This window comes from Talpa occidentalis, unplaced genomic scaffold (genome assembly GCF_014898055.3).
Source record: "Talpa occidentalis isolate TD23 unplaced genomic scaffold, MPIMG_talOcc4v2.1 talOcc4.13, whole genome shotgun sequence".
In the NCBI taxonomy this organism is placed as follows: Eukaryota; Metazoa; Chordata; class Mammalia; order Eulipotyphla; family Talpidae; genus Talpa; species Talpa occidentalis.
The window spans coordinates 45,456,117-45,478,855 of NW_023601322.1; the positions used below are offsets into that span (position 1 = coordinate 45,456,117).

Genomic DNA, 22,739 nt, shown 5'->3' on the forward strand with positions numbered 1-22,739 from the left:
CAGCTTCACAGCACTGCGCCACCAGGGAGGCCCTCTAAAAATCTTTTAAAATAAAACCACCCTCTTCTAATAGCTTGCTAGTCAAGGCACTTAAGTATTTTTGTGTCTCAGGGCCCACATCTGCCAAATAAGAGAAACAAACATGATCATATCTAAAGAACTGGGCTCCGGCTGTTCCATCTCTCACTACACATAGACATGCTACTAGGTTTAAAGCAGGTGTGTACTCTAAGTAGTGGTTACTAAGTCATTTTAAATGATTTCTTATTTATTTATTTAATGATTTTTTTTTTAAAGATTTATTTTTATTTATTTATACAAGCACTGGGTACAGTCAGAAGCGCGGGAGGGTGAGAGAATTCACCAGAGCCAGAGCGGGGAGCAGAGCAGGCAGAAGGACCGAAATACACTGCTGAGGGGAGCAGCGGGTGGCAGGAGAGGTCTGCATGCCATGTGGGACCCTCTGCTGGTGGCCGGGGAGCAGCCGGGGATTGAACCGGTGCTGCAGAGGCTGCGGGCAGTTTTGCAACCCAGCGCTCAACCGCTGCGCCACCAGGGAGGCCCATGATTTTTATTTAAATGATTCTTATATTTTAGGTATTATGGTAAATACCTCAAAAATAGTATCTCAGCTTGTCTCATAAGTTCCTTTGCAATTCAAATTTTATGGTAAAAATATTATGAACAAAAGGTTAGTGTGATACTTTGAGCAAATGATATACTCATTAGATAATGTAGAATTATGCCAAAAAAAAAAAACCCACAGTAAAACCACTTTTTAGTTCCTTTCACAATAAGCATTGAGATATGTTTAATAATTTGAAGAGGGGGGCCTCCCCTGTGACGCAGCGGTTGAGCGCTGGGTTGAGAAGCTTCCCACAGCCTCTGCAGCACCAAGGGTCCCCACATGGCGCGCAGATCTCTCCTGTCACCCGCTGCTCCCCTCAGCAGTGTACTTTGTCAATCTGCCTGTTCTTCTCTCTGCTCTGGCTCTGGTGAATTCTCTCACCCTCCTGCGTTTCTGACTGTACCCAGTGCTTGTATAAATAAATAAAATAAATCTTTAAAAAAATTATTTGAAGAGGGAACACCAACACTACAAATACAATTTATATCATGAGTTAAATGCCATATCTATATTTTCTATTTAGGATTATGTTTTTACCCTCACCAGTTATTCTTTCTGTTGAATAAAAAACATCTCAAGTCAGCATGTGTCAGTCGCCCAGAGTGTACGTAAAGATCAAGCTCAAGCAGGGAAAGACAGTAATGCCAAACAAAACTAATTTTTTTCTTCTTTTATATTATAGATTTTCAAGCAAATCTTCAAAGTAAACATTACATTCTCTTTTGTGTTTATGATGTAAAGTGTTGAGGCTTCAGAATAAAAAAAAAACAGTGGCAAGAGGGAAAGGTAGTGGTGTTACATGATTCAGAGCCTAAAATAAGTCCTTTCAGAGGGAGAGGATTAATTTCAATAATCACTTAAAATTACTAAACTCTTACTAAGTACCAAATAGAAGTCAAGTATGCTCACAGCTTGGAGACATAGATAAATAAATTGTAGCTGCTCTTCCCTCTCCAAAGAGCTCACAGTCTGTGGCCCTAGTAGACTCTCCCAAGAATCCATTGTCCACACCTTTTTTTTTTAAAGATTTATTTATTTATTTATTTATCTATTTATCTATTTATTTATTTATTTATACGAGCACTGGGTCAGAAGCGCAGGAGGGTGAAAGAATTCACCAGAGCCAGAGTGGGGAACAGAACAGACAGACTGAAGAAACACACTGCTGAGGGGAGCAGCGGGCACGACAGGAGAGGTCTGCTGCACCATGTGGGACCCTCACCGGTGGCAGGGGATTGATCCGGCACTGCAGAGGCTGTGGGCAACTTCATAGCCCAGTACTCAACCACTGCGCCACCAGGGGAGTTCCCATCCACACCTTTCTTTTCCTTTTCCACCTTCCTTACACCTTCAGTTTTAGCTGGTACTCTTCCAATCCCCTAGAAATCACTATGAACTGTGGGCACGTGGTTAAGCCTGGACTAGTGAAACAACAGAGAAAATGTACTTGATGTTTAAGTCCTCTCCACAGTAACAAAGTCACTTGACCTAGATTTCCTTTCCCATAGGCTAGAAAACAATGACTGAAATGGTGCTCTGGAGACGTAGTCACGAGCTCCTGATTTCAGGAGGACACCAGAGCCACCTGTCCAGCTGTGCCTCCAGATGTCCTGCAACAGCCCACCTGCTCTGGATTGCTACAGGGCAGATTCATCTTGTGTCTTCTTTGAGCCTCAGTACAGTAGCTCAAACACAATCCAACAGACATGTTACAGACTAAAATTCTACCAAAACGTACAATATGCTCCAGAGGTTCCCATTCACAAAAAGCAAATAGCCTTGCCTTGATCTCATATCTTTCATCAGCTACTCCCGCGTACTCTGCTTTCAATGCATAATTTCCAAAAAATTTTTTCATTGACCCTGCCTTCTACCCATTCCTTTGTTCTTTCTCAGCAACCCTCCAGTCTCACCCCACTGAGGGGTCTGTATGGTCAGTGCAATGGACTATCTACTCATTTGTTCTCATTTCATCTGACCTCTTTGAAGCCACAGACAGGGAACAAGCCTCCTTGTCAACCCATTCCCTGCTCTCATTGCTGCTTTCCTTCTCCTCTCTGGCTACTCCTCATTCCCTTTTACAGAATACTCCTTATCCAGCCTCTACATGTGGTGATGTCCTGGAAAATGCTTCTTCCCAGACCTGTAAATACTTTCTATTAGTAAAAAACTCACATACTCATATTTCTAGTATAAACCTCTGTCCTTAGCTTTAAAATTAGTCTCCAACTCCAGCCCAATTCACACTAATCTCTTTCATGCACCCATTGAATTTTCTTTCCCAAATCTGTTCCCTTCTCCCTAATCACCCTCAACTCAATAAATGCAATTCCATTCCCTCACACCAAAAATCTGTAAGTCACTCCAGATAATTTTTACCTTTACTTTCTTACGAATATACAATAGAAAGTTTTGCCTGTTCTGTTTCCAAAACATATCTTGAAACAGCCCCCTGCCACTCCACCAAGCATCATTTCTTTCCTGCACTCCTTCAATAACCTGCAACTGTTTATCCCTGCCTCTTCCTATCTACCTCTGTCTGATTGTCAGAAAATGCAAATCTAGGCATCTCATTCACTGCTGAAAACTCTTCAAGAGCTTCCCAATGTGCTGAAAGCAAACTACACTGTTCATTACCAAAGCTTTTGGTGATAAGCCAGGTCTCCACATCCAATCCACCCCCGGCAGTATCCCAGCGGTCCATTCCACTGTGATCCATCATGCAGCCTCCAGTAAGTTTTAAATCACACCAAGTTTTGCTGTCTGGGGTAATTTAGACACACTGTTCTCTTTGCAGAGATCATTCTCCCCCTGCTCTTCAAGAGGAGGACTCACCATTTGCCAAGTGTTGACTGAGAGAGACTTTCCCTTTTACACAGTCATTCAAACTGTGCTTCACTTCCTTCCTGTAATTTTTCAAATTTTATCATTACTCAATCCTCCCTGACCTCTTTACCATACTCTCAGCACCAACATAGTAGGTATATAGTAATAATTACTTGATGAGTGAACACATAATAAAATCAATCCCACTTGTTAACACATCTGTATATTTAAAGTGTAATAACTATTTTTTATTGTCTTTAACCCTAGTAAAATAACGCTTTTTTTTAAAGATTTATTTATTTATTTATTTATTTTGTTTATTTTATACAAGAACTGGGGTACAGGTCAGAAGGGCAGGAGGGTGAGAGAATTCACTAGAGCCAGAGTGGGGAACAGAACAGGCAGACGGACCAAAGACACTGCTGAGGGGAGCAGTGGGAGAGGCAGGAGAGTCTGCTGTGCCAGGTGGGGTTCTCCTTGGCTGGCGGGGATCGAACTGGCGCTGCAGAGGCTGCGGACAGCTTCGCAGCATGGTGCTCAACCACTGCACCACCAGGGAGGCCCAAATAACTCTTAAGTGGGTAAAAGTATTGCTATTTTTAAAATTTAAATATTTTTATTGAGTTAATATTGGTTTACATCATTTTTCCATTACAGAAGTGTAGGATCCCCACTTTAAGCATTGCACCCACCACCAGTGACCCTTGTGCTCCTGCCCTTCTATCTTCTTGTCCCTCCCTTCTCTCTTGCCACCCCCTATGGTTACCTGCCCCCTCCACAGTTAGGTGTCAAGCGTTAGTTTTTCAGTTGGCTTTATCTGATCCTCTGTTTTGTTTCTCTATATCCCACATATCAACGACACCATCCAGTATTTACCTTTCTCGTTCTGATTTCACTTAGTATTATTTTTTCCAGCTCCATCCATATTGCTGCTAATGGCAAGAGTTTTATGTTTTTTGATAATGTATGTGTATATGCCACATCTTCTTAATTCATTAACCTTTTTTTCTTATAAGTAAAAAGAACTCAGGACCTCCATGGTAGCACAGGGAGGTAGCACAAGTCTCAGCATTATGAAGTTATCTGAAGTCACTGCAGCAAGCTTGATCCCCAGCCAGGGAACTACCCCACATGGCACAGCAGACCTCTCCTGACCTGCCTCAGTGTATTTCAGTCAGTCTGCCTGGTCTGTTTCTCACTCTGTCTCGAACCCTCCCGCACCTCTGGCCTACACCTCAGCTCTTGTATGCATAAATAACTAAATCTTTAAAAAAAGAAAACAGAACTCAGTTACAATTCTCAGAACTGAACCCTACAAGTTAATAGACACTATTGATCTGATCACAGTCTAATCCATTTGCCAGAGACCACAGGGCTGTTCAGAAATTCCAAATGAAAATGTTTAGTTAGTTTAGAGAATTTCTATAAAAGAGTAGCCCAAGAGACCATGAATTTAGAGAGTAAAATACAAATGAGTACTAGAAAAAGCATATTTTAAAGAGACGCTTAATTTTCTCAAGATAGGAGAGTTCCTAAATGTAAAATGTCCAAAAATATTTTGGCTAGCTTCAATATTTATTTTCTATGAATATTATACTTAGAATTGTCTGTATCATCATATGCTTCAACAAAGAACAGCTATAACTTAATAAGTAGATCACAAAACTGTTTATAGAAACAGAAAACCAGAATTATATCTCACAATATAAATATTTCAGTTCATTTCACTTTAAAATCTATGTATAATGTTTATAGATATAATACATGAAAATAACAGTTTTCATGAGTGATCTGGGATGTCTAACTTCGTGTTTTTAGCACCTCATTTCCTTTTCCATAAAATGAGTTCAGACTAGAAATGAGTAATGACTAAGTGAGGTGGGGGTGGAGTGGGTAGTGAAAGCAGTAAAATTGCTGGTCTACTTTTAGTTTAAATCAACAAATCTGTCACCTTTTCACCATCTTCTTTCAACTTCCTTATTATTTTTTCAACATAAGTAGTTCTTACACATATGTAGTTGCATAACATCTCATTCTACTGTAAAAAGGTTTTCTATTACATTCTAAAATAAAATTTTTTCTAAATATATGACATTAGCCCCTAGACTCACTGTACATGAAATTAAAGGGAAAATTATTAAAGAAATATTCCAATTTGAGTTATGGTGTCATGATTCTAGACATGAAACCATTTTGTACTACCTGCTTTTGTCTCTAATTCCATGACTGTGCTTAAAACAGAGAACCAGCTCTACAAAAGCTGAGGAAAAAAGCAAAATGGAAAGAGCCTAGCAATCACCTATTAACTATTTAAATAAAAACCACCATTATTTCCTACCTATGAATGTACCACATAATACCATACCTTTTATATATCAAATAAATGACCTCAAGATCCAGATAAATTCCTATATCCTTGTCAATATTTCCTAAGCATATATTCTTTTTGTCTAGCATTCTATGCACAATGTAATGAATGAATATCATTTTTTTGCTAAAAAAATAAAACTTGTTGCTACTGAGAAATATAAAGTAGTATAATTTAAATGTAAAGCTTTGAAATTTTAGAATCTCACTAGAATCAATATTTAATTCCACTATCTGAAAAGGCACCAGCTCATAATGTACCTACGAATAAACCAGTATTGATGGCCTAGATCGACAAATTGAATTTCAAGACATTTTTAAGTGTCTTCTTCTCTACCCATATGCCAATATAAGGAAGCAATACACTGATTTTTAAAAGGCAGACAATTAAAATCACAAACACCTAAATACAATACTTCTGATTTTAACTCATTATTTAAAATTTGTAGAATGTGCTCCTCTACTCTTGTGCCTAAATGCCATTTTCAAATTAATTTTCATGATATTTACATTGCTTTAGCATTTACTTATTTTTTTCTTATATGTATTCTTTTTGCTTTCTTGGATGACCCTTGTCACTGAAAATCACACATTTCCCTTTCCAGCTCACTAAAGATTACTGTTTTTTCCAAAGATCCCTTCTCTTCTGATAGATTCACTTGGACTAAACATTATTTGATTATTTGGGGTATAGGAAGTAAACACCATCACTTGCAACCTCAAATAGAAAGTGACACAAAATACTTATGCTTAGCTTTTGTGTAAGCAGCTCCCTTTCTTTATACTAAATTTATACTAAATTTACCTTATTAATTACATTTTGCTTAAGTTAAAAAGGTTTGGATTCATAATAACACTAAATCATAAAAGTTGTGGTGAGGACATTTATTAAGCATTCTGGGCTAGGGCAAGAGGAGTCCTTTATCTTTTCAAGAAACATAAACTGTATTTCATTATGTCTCTCTCAGGGATATATTTATTAAATGACTACCAAAAGAAATGGTAATGAGCGTCAACAGAGGCTTTGTGCAGGTATAAATGAAATCATATTCACAATTCCCAATCCATTTCACTTATAAAAAATGGTCGTTGTCATGTGGTTCAGGCTTTGTTCTTTTTTCAGCTTCAATTTTTTAATCCATAGAAGAAAATAGTTTATCCTCATCTTTCCCACTTTAGAAAGACATCTCTAAAATATCCATCTCCTTACTAAATGATGTCTAAATTTGCTTCTCTATTCAAATTTACCTACTTTTTAGCTGATCTGAAAATTCAGTGATATTTTATTAGAAAACACAAACCTGGGATTAAATAAGGAAAATGTTTACTATTCATCTCCATCATTACATGTAAAACAGGATTCCTATGGAATAACAATGAGTTACATTAAAGGAAAACCCTTCATATTATTTAGAAACCTACTAAAATATAGAACTAAATGGGAAATTTTGTTAAAAAGCAAACTTTTTCCCCTTTAGTATTTTAAATATAAATTACAGGAGAAGGAAAGCTAGTAAACCAATATATCTATCACTTAAATATCTGTGACTACTAAATACTATCCACCAGTCCACCCAAAATATTCAATTACAAGAAAAATAAAACAGCAATATCCCCTTGACCCCTCCACTGGATTCTTTCTATTTATATTAAAAGAAGAAGAAAAAAGCCCTGGGTTTCTGACATTCTCTTGATTTATCTTCCTCCTTTCCTGGCTACTCTCATTGCCATGGGATAGATATCGTCATATCCGAGTTTTCATATTTTATTTCTAAACTTTTCAGTTCTTTAGGAATCACTTTTAACTTATCAAGTTTTCTTTCTTGGAGAGCTCCTCCATTTATTTTCTTTTCTTTTTTTTTTTTTTTGAATTTCCTTTCCTTTTATTTTTTTTTTTTTTTTTTAAATATTAAATTTTATTTTTATATTCCCCCATACAATTGCAAACGCCCCATTCTGACCCCAATCCTTCCCCTCCCGCCCCCACCCCCAAAAAGTGTCTCTGGTTCATAGTTTTTTGTTGATTTTGATTTTCACTTTCTTATATTCATTTTCCTGGTCCCTTATTTAAGTTTTCTAGATTCCTGCTATGAGTGAGACCATCCGGTATTTTTCTTTTTCTTTTTGGCTTATTTCGCTGAGCATGATCCCTTCCAGTGCCATCCATGTTGCTGCAAATTGCATGTGTTTATCTTTTTTGAATGCTGAGTAATATTCCATGGTATATATGTACCACATCTTCTTGATCCAGTCATCTATTTTGGGCATTTGGGTTGTTTCCAAAGCTTAGCTATTGTAAACAGTGCTGCTATAAACATAGGAGTGCAGGTGCTCTTTGGAATTGATGTTTCTGTGTCCTTTGGGTAAATACCTAGGAGTGGAATTGCTGGATCATATGGAAGCTCTATGTTTAGTAGGTCCAGAAATCTCCACACAGCTCTCCATAGTGGTTGGACCAGTTTGCACTCCCACCAACAGTGCACAAGAGTTCCTTTTTCTCCACACCCTCGCCAACATTTGTTGTTGCTAGTTTTTTTAATATGTGCCATTCTCACTGGTGTGAGATGGTATCTCATGGTAGTTTTGATTTGCATTTCCCTGATTACAAGTGATGTTGAACATTTTTTCATATGTCTGTTGGCCATTTGCATTTCCTCTTCAGAGAAGTTTCTTTTTAGCTCTTCTGCCCATTTTTTGACTGGATTATTTTCTTTCTTGTTGCTGAGTCTCATCAGCTCTTTGCAGATTTTTGTGATCAGTCCTTTATCATTAGTGTTGGGTGCAAAAATGTTCTCCCAGTTGGTGGGGTTTCTCTTTTTTTTGTTATTGTCTCTTTTGCTGTGCAGAAGCTCTTTAATTTGATGTAGTCCCAGCTGTTTATCTTTCTCTTCACTATCACTGCTTTGGGTGATGTGTCTGTAAAGATGTCTTTGATGTGCAAATCCCGTAGTGTTTCGCCTATATTTCCTTCTATGTATTTTATGGTTTCAGGTCTTATGTCTAGTTCTTTAATCCATTTTGAGTTGATTTTTGTGTATGGTGTGAGGTAGTGGTCAAGCTTCATTCTTTTGCATGTAGCGACCCAGTTTTCCCAGCACCATTTATTGAACAAACTTTCTTTGCTCCAATGCATAGTCTTTGCTCCTTTGTCAAAGATTAGTTGACCATAAATCTGTGGTTTATTTCTGGATTTTCTATTCGATTCCATTGGTCTGTATGTCTGTTCTTGTTCCAATACCATGCAGTTTTGATGATTATGGCTTTGTAGTATAGTTTGAAGTCTGGGAGTGTGATGCCTCCATTTCCTTCTTTTTTTTTCAGTAGAGCTTTGGCTATTCGGGGTTTTTGGTGATTCCATATGAATTTCATCAATAATTGTTCTATTTCTTTGAAGAATGCCATTGAGATTTTGATTGGAATAGCATTGAATCTGTATATTGCTTTGGTAGGATGGCCATTTTAATAATGTTTATTCTTCCAATCCATGAGCAGGGGATGTCTTTCCATTTCTTTGTGTCTTCTTCTATTTCTTTTAACAGTGTTTTATAGTTTTCTTTGTATAGGTCCTTTACCTCTTTTGTTAGATTTATTCCCAAATATTTGATTTTTTTTGTTTCGATAGTAAAAGGGGTGGTTTTTTGATTTCTTCTTCTTCAGATTTATTGTTTGTGTATAGGAAGGCTACTGACTTTTGCGTGTTGATTTTGTATCCTGCCACTTTACTGAATTGATTGATGAGTTGAATTAGTTTTTCTGTGGAGATTTTGGGGTTCTCTATGTATATTATCATATCATCTGCAAATAGTGATAGTTTGACTTCTTCTTTTCCTATTTGGATTCCTTGGATGTCTTTCTCTTGTCTTATTGCTCTGGCTAGGACTTCCAGTATTATATTGAAAAGCAGTGGTGAGAGTGGACATCCTTGTCTTGTTCCAGATCTTAATGGAATTGCTTTCAGCTTTTCACCATTGAGAATGATACTGGCTGTTGGCTTGTCATAGATGGCCTTTATGATGTTGAGGTATGTTCCTTGTATCCCAAGAATTTCAAGGGCTTTTATCATGAATGGGTGTTGCACTTTGTCGAAAGCTTTCTCAGCATCTATTGATATTATCATATGGTTTTTATATTTCTTTTTGTTGATGTGTTGGATAACGTTGATTGATTTTCGGATGTTAAACCATCCTTGTGCCCCTGGAATGAATCCAACTTGGTCGTGGTGAATTATCTTATGGATACATTGTTGGATTCTGATAGCTAAAATTTTATTGAGGATTTTTGCATCAGTGTTCATTAGGGAGATTGGCCTATAGTTTTCCTTTTTTGTGTTGTCCTTATTCGGTTTTGGTATTAGTGTAATATTGGCTTCATAGAACGTGTTTGGTATTGTCCCTTCCTTCTCAATTTTTTGGAAGAGTTTGTGAAGGATAGGCACTAATTCGTCTCTGAATGTTTGGTAGAATTCATTTGTAAATCCATCAGGTCCTGGGCTTTTGTTTTTGGGGAGGTTTTTAATTACCATTTCAATTTCGCTGCTTGTAATTGGTCTGTTTAGGTGTTCTATTTCTTCTTTATCTAGCTTTGGGTGATTGTAGAGTTGTAGGAATTTGTCCATCTCCTCTAGATTGTTGAACTTGTTTCCATATAACTGTTCATAGTAGTTACTGATTATTCTTTTGATTTCTGCTGTGTCCGTTGTGATTTCTCCTCTTTCATTTATGATTCTGTGTATTTGTGCTTTCTCCCTTTTTTCCTTTGTGAGCCTGGCTAGGGGTTTGTCTATTTTATTTATTTTTTCAAAGAACCAGCTCTTGGTTTCATTGATCTTTGGATTGTTTTTTAGTTTCAATTTCATTTATTTCTGCTTTGGTTTTTATTATTCTTTTCTTCTACTGGTTCTGGGGTTTTTTTGTTGTTCTTTTTCTAGATCTTTGAGCTTCGAGATTAGGTTGTTTCTTTGAGTTCTTTCTTGTTTTTTGATGTGAGCTTCTATTGCTATATATTTCCTCTTATTACTGCTTTTGCTGCATCCCATACATTTAGGATATTGGTGTCCTCCTTGTCATTCAATTCAAAGAATTTTTTAATTTCTTCTTTGATCTCCTCGTTAATCCAGTGGTCTTCCAGTAGTGTGGCTTTTAATCTCCATGAGGTAGGATAGTTCCTTGCCTTCTTTTTATGATTTATTTCTAGTTTGATGCCTTCGTGGTCAGAAAAGATGGTTGGTATGATTTCAATCTTGGTGTATCTGTTGATGTTTGTCTTGTGCCCCAGTATGTGATCGATCCTGGAGAATGATCCGTGTGCGCTTGAGAAAAATGTGTACTCCGTTTTTTTTGGGTTTAGTGTTCTATAGATGTCTGTTAAGCCCAAATGCTCTAGGTCCTTATTTAGAGCTTTAGTTTCTTTACTTATTTTTTGTCTTGTTGATCTATCCATTGTTGATAGTGGTGTGTTGAAGTCTCCCACTACATATGTGTTTTCTCTGATGTCTGTTTTCAGAGAGGACAACAGTTGTCTGATATATTTTGGTGCTCTTTCGTTTGGTGAGTATATGTTAATGAGTGTTATTTCTTCTTGAAGTATTGTCCCCTTGATCATAATGTAGTGACCATTGGGGTCTCTTTTTATTTTGTTGAGTTTGAAGTCTGTTTTATCTGATATAAGTATAGCTGTTCCTGCTTTCTTTTTTGGCCCATTTGCTTGTAGGATTGTTTTCCATCCTTTGACTTTGAGCCTATTTTTATCTTTTGTAGCTAAATGTGTTTCCTGGAGACAGCAAAAGGTTGGGTTTTGTTTCTTAATCCAGGCTGCAACTCTGTGTCTTTTTATTGAAGAGTTTAGTCCATTTACATTTAGAGTTAATATTGATATGTTAGCATCTGTATTTGCCATTATGTTTGTCTTTCCTTTGATTTTATTTATTTATTCTTTTAATAACTTTTTTTTTTTTTTTGGTCTTCTTTCGTTGTTATTCGTCCCTCTGAGGTTCTGGCTTTAGGATTCCTTGTAGTATTTTTGGAGTGGGGGTTTAGTCGCAATGAAATTCCGGAGTTTCTCTTTGTCTGGGAAGGTCCATATTCTTTCTTCATGGAGGAAAGAGAGCTTTGCGGGATAGAGTATTCTTGGTTGGCATCTGTTTTCTTGGAGTCTGTTGACTATGTCCCTCCACTCTCTCCTTGCCCGTAGTGTTTCTTCAGAGAAGTCTGATGTCAGCCTGATTGGTTTTCCTTTGAATGTTATCTGTTTCTTCCCTCTTGTCAGCTTCATTATTTTTTCCTTGTCCTGGATTCTTGGGAGCTTTACTATTATGTGTCTTGCTGTGTTTTTCCTTTCGTCGTGGAAGTTTGGTGTTCTTCTTGCTTCTTGTATATCAATTTTCAGCTCCTTCTTCTCATTTGGGAAGTTCTCTTCAATTATATCCATGAATATTTTCTCTGTTCCTACATCTCTCTCCTCTCCTTCTGGAATTCCTATAACTCTTATATTTCCTTTCCTCATGGAGTCAGATAGTTCCCGAAGTCTTTCTTCATTCTTTTTCCTTCGTACTTCTCTTTCCTTTTCTGTTTTGGTTCTTTTTATTTCTGTGTCTTCAAGATTACTTATTCGTTCTTCCATTTCATCTATTCTGCTTTCATTGCTTTTCCCAGAGTTCTTTAGTTCCTCCATTAATTCTTTGATCTCCTGCATTTCTCTTACTTCCCTCTTTAGGGACTCAATTTCCTTCTTCTGATCTATCACTTTTTTAATCATGGCAATTTTAAATTCTCTTTCTGGAAGGCTCAGAAGTTCTTCCAAGTTGCTGTCGTTGCAATCTGGGGAGTGGTTTTCTTTTTGTGGTGTGCTTCTTTCCTGAGGAGTTTTTAGGTTGCGTGTGGTTCTTCTACTCCCTACTGTCTGTTTTCTAATTTGTCGTATGCATTGGGACACTGTGTTGCTCGGACTGACTGACATCTTGGGTGAACTTCTCCGCTCCCCTCTGGCTCTTCCAGGAGCCATCTCTGTCTTCTGGGGAGCTTTCTGCTGGTTTTAGGCAGTTTTTACTCAAGAAATGTCCCTGTTCTCAAATGGCGAAGCAGGATGCAGTCTCTGCGCCTCCGGTTTCAGGCACACTCTTCTGCGCACCCGGTCTGCCCCGGACGTGGGTGCCTGCTCCCTCTGTGGGCTCAGACTGCTGGTCGGAAGGGGCCTGGCGTGGAATAACTTCCCAGCTGGCCACTGGGTCCTCCAGAAACCTTCTGCCCTTTTCAAGCAGTCTTAAGAAATGTCCTGTTTATAGGGTGTTAGTGACTTTTTTTTTTCCTGGTCACTAGGTGGCGCCAGAGATCTCTCCTATTGTCCTTGGGGGGCTGTTTTTCGCCTCCCCCCACCCCGTGGGACAGAGAACAGAGCGGGAATGGTAGGGTACACCTCAACAGCTTTGGGGTGCTGTGTCTGCCTTGTGCCCCACCGTCGTGGAGAAACCACGCCCCGAATTTTGGTGCCCCGGGTCTCAGTTCAAAGCCCTCAGTTCCAGGACGCGGGCTGTAGCCCAGTTCAGTGGCGCGGGAATGGCGCCTTTTGCACAGCTCCCGTGCCTGGGCGCCTGGTTCCTGCTCACTCAGGGAGGGACCTTCACCTCAGTGAGGACCTCCGCGCGTCTCCCAGCAAGCCTAGGTCGTCTCCCCGCAAGCCTAGGTCGCAGGCGCAGGGACCTGGGCAGCCGGGATCCCGGTCTGCACTTGCTTTTCAAGCGCGCCGAGCGAGCCGCGTTTCCGCATCAGCTTACTGGCAGCCCGGGCTGTGTGCGCGTCTCCCGGGGTCTTTGTTCTTCTCTAATGGCGCCCGGAGCCGTTCGCTCACCGCCGTGGCGGATCCTGCAGGGTTCGCCTCAGCTCCCGTTCACGGGGTGTGGTGGCTGCAATAGTTCCTTTCCACGCACAGTCCCGCTTGCTGCGTCGTTTGTTCTTGTGGGCCGTTTTGGTTTGTTGTTTCCTCCTCTCTGCTGGTCGGAGAGTGCCGCCTCTGTGGGCGGGGGAGGGGAGCAGGGTTCTGCGCTTCCCTCCCTTCTGGTCCTCTTTTATGGCCACTTTCTTCTTCGGGCAGTTCGCTGGCGTCACCCGTTTATCTTCTGTGTCCCAGTTCTCACTGGGACCTGCCGCTTTTCCTCCCTATTCACTTTTTTTAATCTCCTCCATTTATTTTCAAATACAGTGACAATCCCAAAATACAGGCCTCTCAATTTGTGAGCTCTTCAAGCTGAAGAGTCATACATAACTCTGCTTCTCACCTCTGACCTGGCTACTTCAGATGCACATAAAACTGAGTTTCTCCATCTATACCCTTGGTATATCCATCCTCCCCACTTCCCAGTGTGTGCCACTACTGTCTTCTTTATATCTGCAGGGCCTTCCATGTGTCCAGCAGCTCATCAAGGGATTGGTACAACACCTCTTTCCTTAGTTCCAATTTGAACCACTTTGCACCTATCAATTTCACCTCTTGATTTGTTTTTAAAGAAAGAAGACAGGAGAAAGTTCTAGACAGGGATTGTCAACTAGACAAAAGCAGGACACCATGAAAAATCACATGCACTTACTTTACAAGAGCATGAGGTCTGTTGTGGTTAGAACATAAGTGGTGTGTGGGGACTGATGAGAGGCAGGAGGACGAGGCAGTGGAAGTCAGGTCTGGCAAGGCCATCTGAGCCTCACTGAGGAGATTTCACCCCATTGTACAGAGTCACAAGGATGACTAATATCAGAAAGGATCTGCTGGACTTTTCTGTTGTTTTGGCCCAAATTTACACCAAAATAACAGACCAAGAAGATCTCACTAGGGCAGCAGTATACCAATTTCTCCTCAAAGTACAAAGTGGCAAAATTCAGGACTGGCCAATATAAAATAACATCAAAAGCTTGACAATAAGCCTTTTGAGTCACGGTGACCAGTAGCAGGGATAATTCTGATAGTTTTTTCAGATACACGTTTTTTTGCCCATACTAAGATCAAATCTCAGAGGCAAATAAACCAACTCTTCCGGAATTGACTTTTTAAGAAATCAGAAGTAGAAAGTTGAAAGTTTTAATGATACACTAAATCAGAAATTTCTTTCACAATGGCTACTGTAAGCCTAAGAGGATCACCAAGACCCATCAATAAAAAGTCAGAGATTTCAGAACAGCAGTGGACAGCCACAGTTCAGTGCTGGGAATTTTAAAAAAATGAAACAATGAATGTGCACTCTGACAGGTTATCCTGAGAAGCAAACCAGCCAAAGAGCCCAGGGTGTGAGGACTAAGTCCAAAGAAGCAGGGATTCAGCAAGTCAGCAGGGGCAGGGAAGATTTCCACAGGAAATAATCCTTATTTTGTTTGATGGAAAAATCATCACTGATCACTAATCTTCCGTCCCAAGTTAAATGACTAATTTTAAGTTTTATTTTATTTACTTTTAAGTTTTAGATCCAACTTCACAGGAACATAAAAAGGTAATATGGGATAAATAAAAGCACAGAAGAAACTATGATGGGGAGAAGACTGGTGAGGCAAAAAGGGGTGAATCAGCCAGGAAAAAATGGGTTCTGGTCTAACTCTGCCACATTCTCTGTGACCTCAGTGGAATTTTGCTTCCCTTTCTATTCTAAGATTCTGAAATGTGAGGATTCCTGAGAGTCAGAAATATTGTTGTATCAATAGTGTGAAATCTCAAATAATGTCCTCTAAGTGATGACAGATACGCACTGACCTTCCCAATCAGCCCCCAGGACACAAAGTGACTAGGGCAGACACGAGTGACACCACCTCCCACCACTGCAGTCAGGCGAAGGCTTCCTTAGCTAGTTCAGCCTATTAAGGTTTTATCTAACTCAGTGAAGCAATAGTTTTAAGTGACAGCTCCCAAAAACAGGTGTAGAATGGATTTCTAGACTTTATCTGAGAACTTAACTTAGGGTTAAGTGGCATCTGTACCTGTGTGCTCCTTTCACACATGATTGAGCAGAGAATTTCACTCTCCATGAAATTTTAACATGATTACCACTGAGATACTGTGATTACTGGAAACCTGAATAGGTCTAGTAGTTTCTACAGGAACCACACAAGAATCCTGCTGGTGATACTAAGATATTTTATTTAAATCTCTTAGATGTCCACAGAGGAATCCCATCTCGCTGAGAATTGTAATTAGAAAGCACCACCTTACTAAGAATATGGCGGTATTTCCACAAAACATATTTACATTTTACCATGAGAAGCATTTTTAAGTATTACTTAGTACACATCAGATACACTTTCAAATACTTGTTTTGGGATAGGAGACTACTACTTTTTTTTTTCCAAAAGTTAACATGAATACTTAAATTCCGCTAGTTTCCTGAGAACTATATTTGCAAGGTTCATTAGCATTCCCCATCACTGAAATAGAGTTTGGAATTGACTATGATTTAATTTTCCTTAGCCAAAGGCACTCTCACAGTTTCTTGAGTTTTTAAGCAAAAAAGTGAATCAAAATGGAGATATCAGAGTACCAATAAAATAAAGAATAGTTTTCAGTCCTTATGTCAAAATGAATCCCAGAAAGTGTAAAAGAATAAACTCAATATAGCAACTATTATCTTCATTTTCTGTTAACTTCAAATCACTCTTTCTAGGAAGGAACTGTCACTGTGCCCTCATTGTGTAATTATAATTCAACCACTCACATCTGCTTCCTAACTAAATTCTGCACAAATATAAAATACCTTCTAATGGTTTCCTAAAAGGAAAGTTCAATTCTAACATGCAAAGGACCGACATGAGTTGGACAGTTGGATAATTTCTCATAAATCTTTTGTGTTTTACTATTTTTTAAAAAATTAATATGTTATGGTGTTTCAGATAGTAAAGGAAATTATTTACAAGTAACACAGAGATGCCTGGTGCTAAGCCTCACCCTTAAGAATCGCTCCTAAGTTTGCCCTGACTGCTGAGAAGTGGGCAGCAATCACCCCACAGGCTCCAACAATAAGCACAGAATCGAGAATCTGAATGTCTGCCTCCAAAGACAGAACGCTATCTTCCATACAGGTTCTCCACTTTGCACACCAATAAAACATATTCCCAACCTCCTATACCTACTTCAGAACTAGACAACTTAACAACTTATCAAAGATATTGCTTTATGAGTGTGTGCTTGTTTCTTTCTTTATAAAAAGAGGTTTCTAGGACCTCCCCGGTGGCGCAGCGGTTGAGCTCTGGGTTGCGAAGCTGCCCGCGGCCTCTGCGGTGCCAGTTCGATCCCCTGCTACTCCCCGGCCACCGGAGGAGGGTCCCACATGGCGTGCAGACCTCTCCTGCCGCCCACTGCTCCCCTCAGCAGTGTACTTCGGTTCTTCTGCCTGCTCTGCTCCCTGCTCTGGCTCTGGTGAATTCTCTCACCCTCCCGCACTTCTGACTGTACCCAGTGCATGTACAAACAAACAAACAAACAAACAAACAAACAAACAAACAAATAAATAACATGCCTCTATTAAAAAAAAAAAAAAAAAAGAGGTTTCTAACTTAGTGTGAGCCTTTTAGATTCTGTCCCAAATAGTAATTTCATTGCTGGCAAATAAAAAATAAATCATCATTACTTATAGAGAAAATATGAATGGGTACTGATTCTAAGTTTCAACAATTCTTAAGTTTCCACTGATGGTAGTTGCAAGCCTTGAATGGACAAGGCTAAATTCTAATTAGCTCCATTTTTGAACTTGTTAATAGTGGAGAGTCTCAGAATGATAAGGAATTAGCAATATATACCTCAAGTTATAAATGTCCAATTCTATTGTTTAAAAATTTTCAAAAATTCCATGGCTAACATCAAAAGAGGAGAGAGCAAGCGATGGTGTATTTCCTTTGTACGGCTGGCCTTCCTACCCCCAGGAAGACATACTAGCAAAAAGGTATCTTTGGCACCTTAATGTGGAAGCGTATTTTTCTATTACCCAACATCTGACTCTGTATCTGTGAGAAATGAGGTGTGAACCATAGAGAGTGAATAAATTAAAAGGGAGTTGGGCTCCCCACAGTCATGCACCACCAAATCATAGCCCTCTGACTCCTTCTCAAACGGATCCATTTCTCACAGAATCTTTCATTTTGAAAACAGGGGGAGAGTAATGGTTAAAACTTCCCACTTTTGCACCTCAGGGCACGAGTCGGATTTTTCTCTATAGGTGTTAGTATCATAGGGTTGATACTGATATTCTAATTACCCAGGGTTAAGTTTTCCATATACTGTACTAAAAGTGACTGAATGGCTACAGGTGTGATGTGCCATTTATGTTCTTTTTCTTTAATGGGCAACTAAGCCCATAAACAGCTCTTTCAATTTTTAAATCCACATATTTCTAGTTCAATGGGGATTACCTTAAAACCCATCTGGAGCAACAGGAGTGGCTGATTCAAAGTGAGCTAAGAAGCAATACCTGTGCTTCCCATTCCCTGTCTGTTCAGGAGCACGATGTGTACAAACAGACGCTGAACAAACAATGAATGAAGCAATAAAGGAATGAACAGTTTTTGTTTATAAGTCTCATAAATATAAGACAGTACAGTGGGTTTCCCGGACCTCAGGAGTTCTGGAAATGAGATCAACAGAACAAATGCCTGACTTTTCCATTTTCTGTAACTGCAGGTAACCCTCAAAACTTTTGTCTCTGTGGTCAACTCCTAAGTGCATGTCACCAGAAGAACATGTGGTGAGAATGAGAAAGGAAACAAAGGGGCGGGGGGAAATAGACTTTTCAGGTACCCAGGAGGGTAAGCTTCCTGTAAATATTTGTATCTTGCCAGTCCAGGCAATGATAAGTCCTGAAGGCTCACACAGCAAGAATATTGGATCAAATCAATGGAGACATATGAAAAAAGACACTTCTCTTGCTAAGAAAAAGAAATCAAATATATGGGGAAATTCCAGGCATTTTACTATTGTTTCTATTTAATTCTTACAAAATCATAACCATTATTGGCAGTTTGGTGGTCATTATATATTTAAATGAATTAATCATTAATACACCTATCGCATTTAACATAAATGTGCCTTAAGTCATATGTCTACAAACAATGTCTTGGAAAATCAGATCCAGTTTAGTCCAACCCCTTAACCCCGGTCAGTTCTGTGGTATACAGCACTGAACAGGACTGATGATATAACTTGTCTACACATAGAATATGCTAAATTTGATCCATTTCTCTTTTTACTATCTTGACCTTTTCTAGGACACTTCTGTACGCCAAAGCCAACTTAACAGAACTTGCTCTGCCCCACAGTTCCATATCATGGAGTCTTTGTCACCCCACAATTAAGTAAGTGTTCACAATTCTTATTACAACTCTTACAGAGAGAAGAAGTGGGAGCTCCTCTGGCATTCTGGATCCTACTATACTTCGGGATTTGACAGGCTGCTGAATTTTTTCATCCTTCAATACAAATGTGAAGTCAAGTATTTAATTATTCTGTTTTTACTATAATTCATCAACTTTTATCATTATGTTAGTAATGGGTGAAGACCACAAAGAATATGCTTTAAAGATCTCATGGGCACACAAATGAGCAGCTAGAAAATAGTGCCTCATGAAGTTCTCTGGAGGTGCTGATAAGAAAGTTCCTTGCTCCAAAGCTCTTCATTGGGTACCTGTATCACTAAAGGGCTCCTCATTTGCACCTCAAATACTTTGTAATTAAAGCTTTAGGAGACTGACTCAGCTACCATCTTCCCTACTCCCTCTCATCTTCCCTCCTACCTCAGAGGCCACTGAACAGATAAAAATGCAGCACAGCCAGAGCCCAAGGTTGGAGCTACAGTCAGATATTCTGATTACCCAGGGTTAAGTTTTCCATATACTGTACTAAAAATGACTGAATGGCTACAGGTGTGATGTTCCATTTATGTTCTTTTTCTCTAATGGGCAACTAAGCCCATAAACAGCTCTTTCAATTTTTAAATCCACGTATTTCTAGTTCAATGGGGATTACCTTAAAACCCTACAGTCAAAAATGAATTTGAAGAAAACTTGAAAGCCGGAAATAGAGTTCATCTTAAGTTTCTTTTAAGGTTCTTTGGGGTAGAGTTTTTTAGAAAAGGTTTAATCACAGCAAAAGCAGCTGCACTTCTTATGTTGATTTTTTTTTAAATTACTCTACTTTTCAGAATGAAATTAATTTTAAATCCTTTAACCTGTCCATTAAAAATGAAAGCAAAATAATTCTGTCTAGTTAAAAGCTAGCTAAAGGAGCTATTTCCTTACTTTAAAATTCTTCTATCCAGGAGGATCCTCAAATTGATAGGAAAGGGGTATTTACTCCCCCAAAGTGGTTGGGGAGAGTCAGCATGAGAAGATGAACAAAGTTACAAAGTAAAGGGTAAACGAGCAAAACTGGGGTCATAAGACTGCAGGACAATGCCAGGGATACTCCTATCTTGACTGGAGTCACTCAGGTTTAGGGTAGAATGAGAGCATCCTGGACTTCCACTGGTGTTTCTGACGCAGAGTGGGAAAATGAAGAGGCAGAGGAAAAAAGATTAAACTATCCCCAGAAAGCCAGGAGGTAATTCTTTCTCTCTTTTTAAAAAATATATTTATTTCTGCATACAAGAACTGGGACAGAGGTTCAGGGGGGTGAGAGGATTCACCAGAGACAGAGTAGGTGGATCTACTGAAATACACTGCTGAGAGGAGCAGCAGGAGAGAGAGAAGAGGTCCCCTGCGCCAAGCCACCAAGCCTCAGGTTAACTCCCCAGGGATCTAACTCAGGTTGCCATGGCTGGTAGTAGTTTGATAGTGCTGAGACTTTAACCCCTGCACCACCAGGGAGAACCCAGGAGGTAATTCTTTCTGATGGAAGGCGTGGGATTCAATAGAGACCAGATGGCTAGAGAGGGGCAAAGCTAACCATATTGTAAACCTGGGGAGGTTGCAGATTAAAACCTGGGTTTCCAACAGTCACACTCACCAGGAGAAGATACATTTAGAGGTAAACAAAATGTTAAGAGAGATCATTTCTCGATGTTTGATTTTGACTTTTCAAATTTTCTACAAAACTACTAGTTTTATAATCAAAAGAAAATAAATCAACAAAATAATTGTTCTTAAAGATATATTTAGTAATTCTTTAAAATACTCTTTTAGCTAAACAACTACCCTAATGTTTTTACTTAGATTTTTTGTCAAAAAAATGATAAACTATAATAAAATTTGTTTTAACATTTCTGAAATAAGCCTATTTATTCTCCACTAATATCCATCCATTCTGGGATGGAGCAAACCAGAGACCATTTCAGGGTAGCAGAGAATACTACTCAGACCGCTAGGATCAGAATCAGTTGGGGCTCCAGGAAAACTGCTTATTTCTCAGACCTAACTGCAGGTACAAGTAATATTCATAGTATAGATGGCTGGATTCTACCCCTACTAACTCAACCAGAATTCTCACTGGCAGGTCCTAGGCAGAGGCCATTTTTAAGTTACCATGGGAATCTAAAATGCATTCTGATTGACAACAATAAAATAGCATCTCAGATTTTAATAAGGGCCCAAGTGATTCCTATATAGGCACTGCCCTATAAGGAGATCAGAGGCTATAAAGCTATTGAGCGATTGCAAGTGGACACAGAAATGACAAGTAGGTAATAAGAGTTCACTGGCCCTGGTCAGGACCATCCGTGTGTCCTAACTTTGATTCTGCCATAAAATCAGCTCAGCATCTGCATCCATATATGAAGAAGCTTTTTTTGTTTGTTCGTTTGCTGATTTATGTAAGAGCTATATGTAGACTACATGTTTTGGTGGAATTTTAGAACCTTCTCAACAGTAATACTATGCTATACTCAATACTAGCTGCATTTTACAATAGTTAGGTTATTCCATATCAGTCATGTTCACTTTCCAACAGAATATTAAGTAATAACTGCTGGAAAGAGGGAAAGAGTATGACCCACCTACGTGACACTTATTACTGAAATAAGGTTGAAAACATCTTACTCAATATTTAGAAAAAGCTTATTTCCTCATCTTTCCAAAGATGTGCCTCCTTTAAATGGAAATGGAATTCCATTGAAAAGAGGATAATTGGAGAAGAAGAGAAAGATGAGTCACAGTTAGGTAGGTGACAGAGAAAAATAAAACTCTGCAAATTATAATTCACAGGCTACCATCAGTGTTTGCCTTACTGACTACCTGGGTCTGCATACGCAACTTGCCCTTACCCAGTGCTTTCAATTCAATTCCACAGAAATGGCTGGACAATTACCCCATGGTCAGGGTCTTGGTCACCTAATAGGATAGGTATCAGACAGAGCAAGATTTTATTTTTGAAGAAATCCCCCATGACCAAACCTCTTATTTACCCAATCCTGAATGACAAAAAAAAAAAAAGTCAAATTCTTTTCCAATAACAGCTTTATTATGTTCTTTTCATCCTGGCAGCCCTGTTGAGCTTTCCCCTGAGGAGGAGGGGAGTGGAGTTAGCAGTAGGTCTAAGTGAATTTCAAGCATCTTTTACTAAAGTCAGTCCTTCATTTATAAAATCACAACTAAGAACTAGGAACATGGCATTTTTATACCTGAGAAATACTGCTGATAAGGAGAGTATAAAATAATAACAAAATAAGGACATAGATTCTAAGCCACTCTCTATTGTTTTTTACTGGTATTTGTCTCCAAACAACTTCCTTTGGCAAGTTTGAACCTGGAAGTTATTTTTTTCTAAGAAATATATTAGATTCAATAGTTCCTCATCCTTTCCTTCTTCCTGACACAACACTAAGAACAGCTAAACCTGAGCCCTTCCTGAATCTGAGGCCTCATTTACATCCTCACCACAAAGTGAGGATGGGAACTACTGAATGGTGTGTCGTTCTCCAAAAGCTGTGTGAGTTTCTTAGTCTTCCCTGCCCTCAAATGTACCTCCAAGT

At 39.0% G+C, this 22,739-nt stretch overlaps 1 protein-coding gene across 15 annotated transcripts in view; it reads right to left on the minus strand.

Moving 5' to 3' along the window:
• Positions 1-22,739, minus strand: part of EPB41L3 (erythrocyte membrane protein band 4.1 like 3) — a 189,345-nt gene that overhangs the window by 99,084 nt on the left and 67,522 nt on the right. For 2 of the 15 annotated variants that reach the window (XM_037508799.2, XM_054694177.1), the window contains exon 2: positions 19,165-19,245. The exons of 11 other annotated variants lie outside the window; for them this stretch is intronic. The gene's annotated coding sequence lies outside the window, so the exon portion shown is untranslated. Of the gene's footprint in view, positions 1-18,192; positions 18,220-19,164; positions 19,246-22,031; positions 22,065-22,739 lie in introns of those variants that run through there. 2 more of the 15 variants (XM_037508800.2, XM_037508803.2) reach the window with 2 other exon arrangements.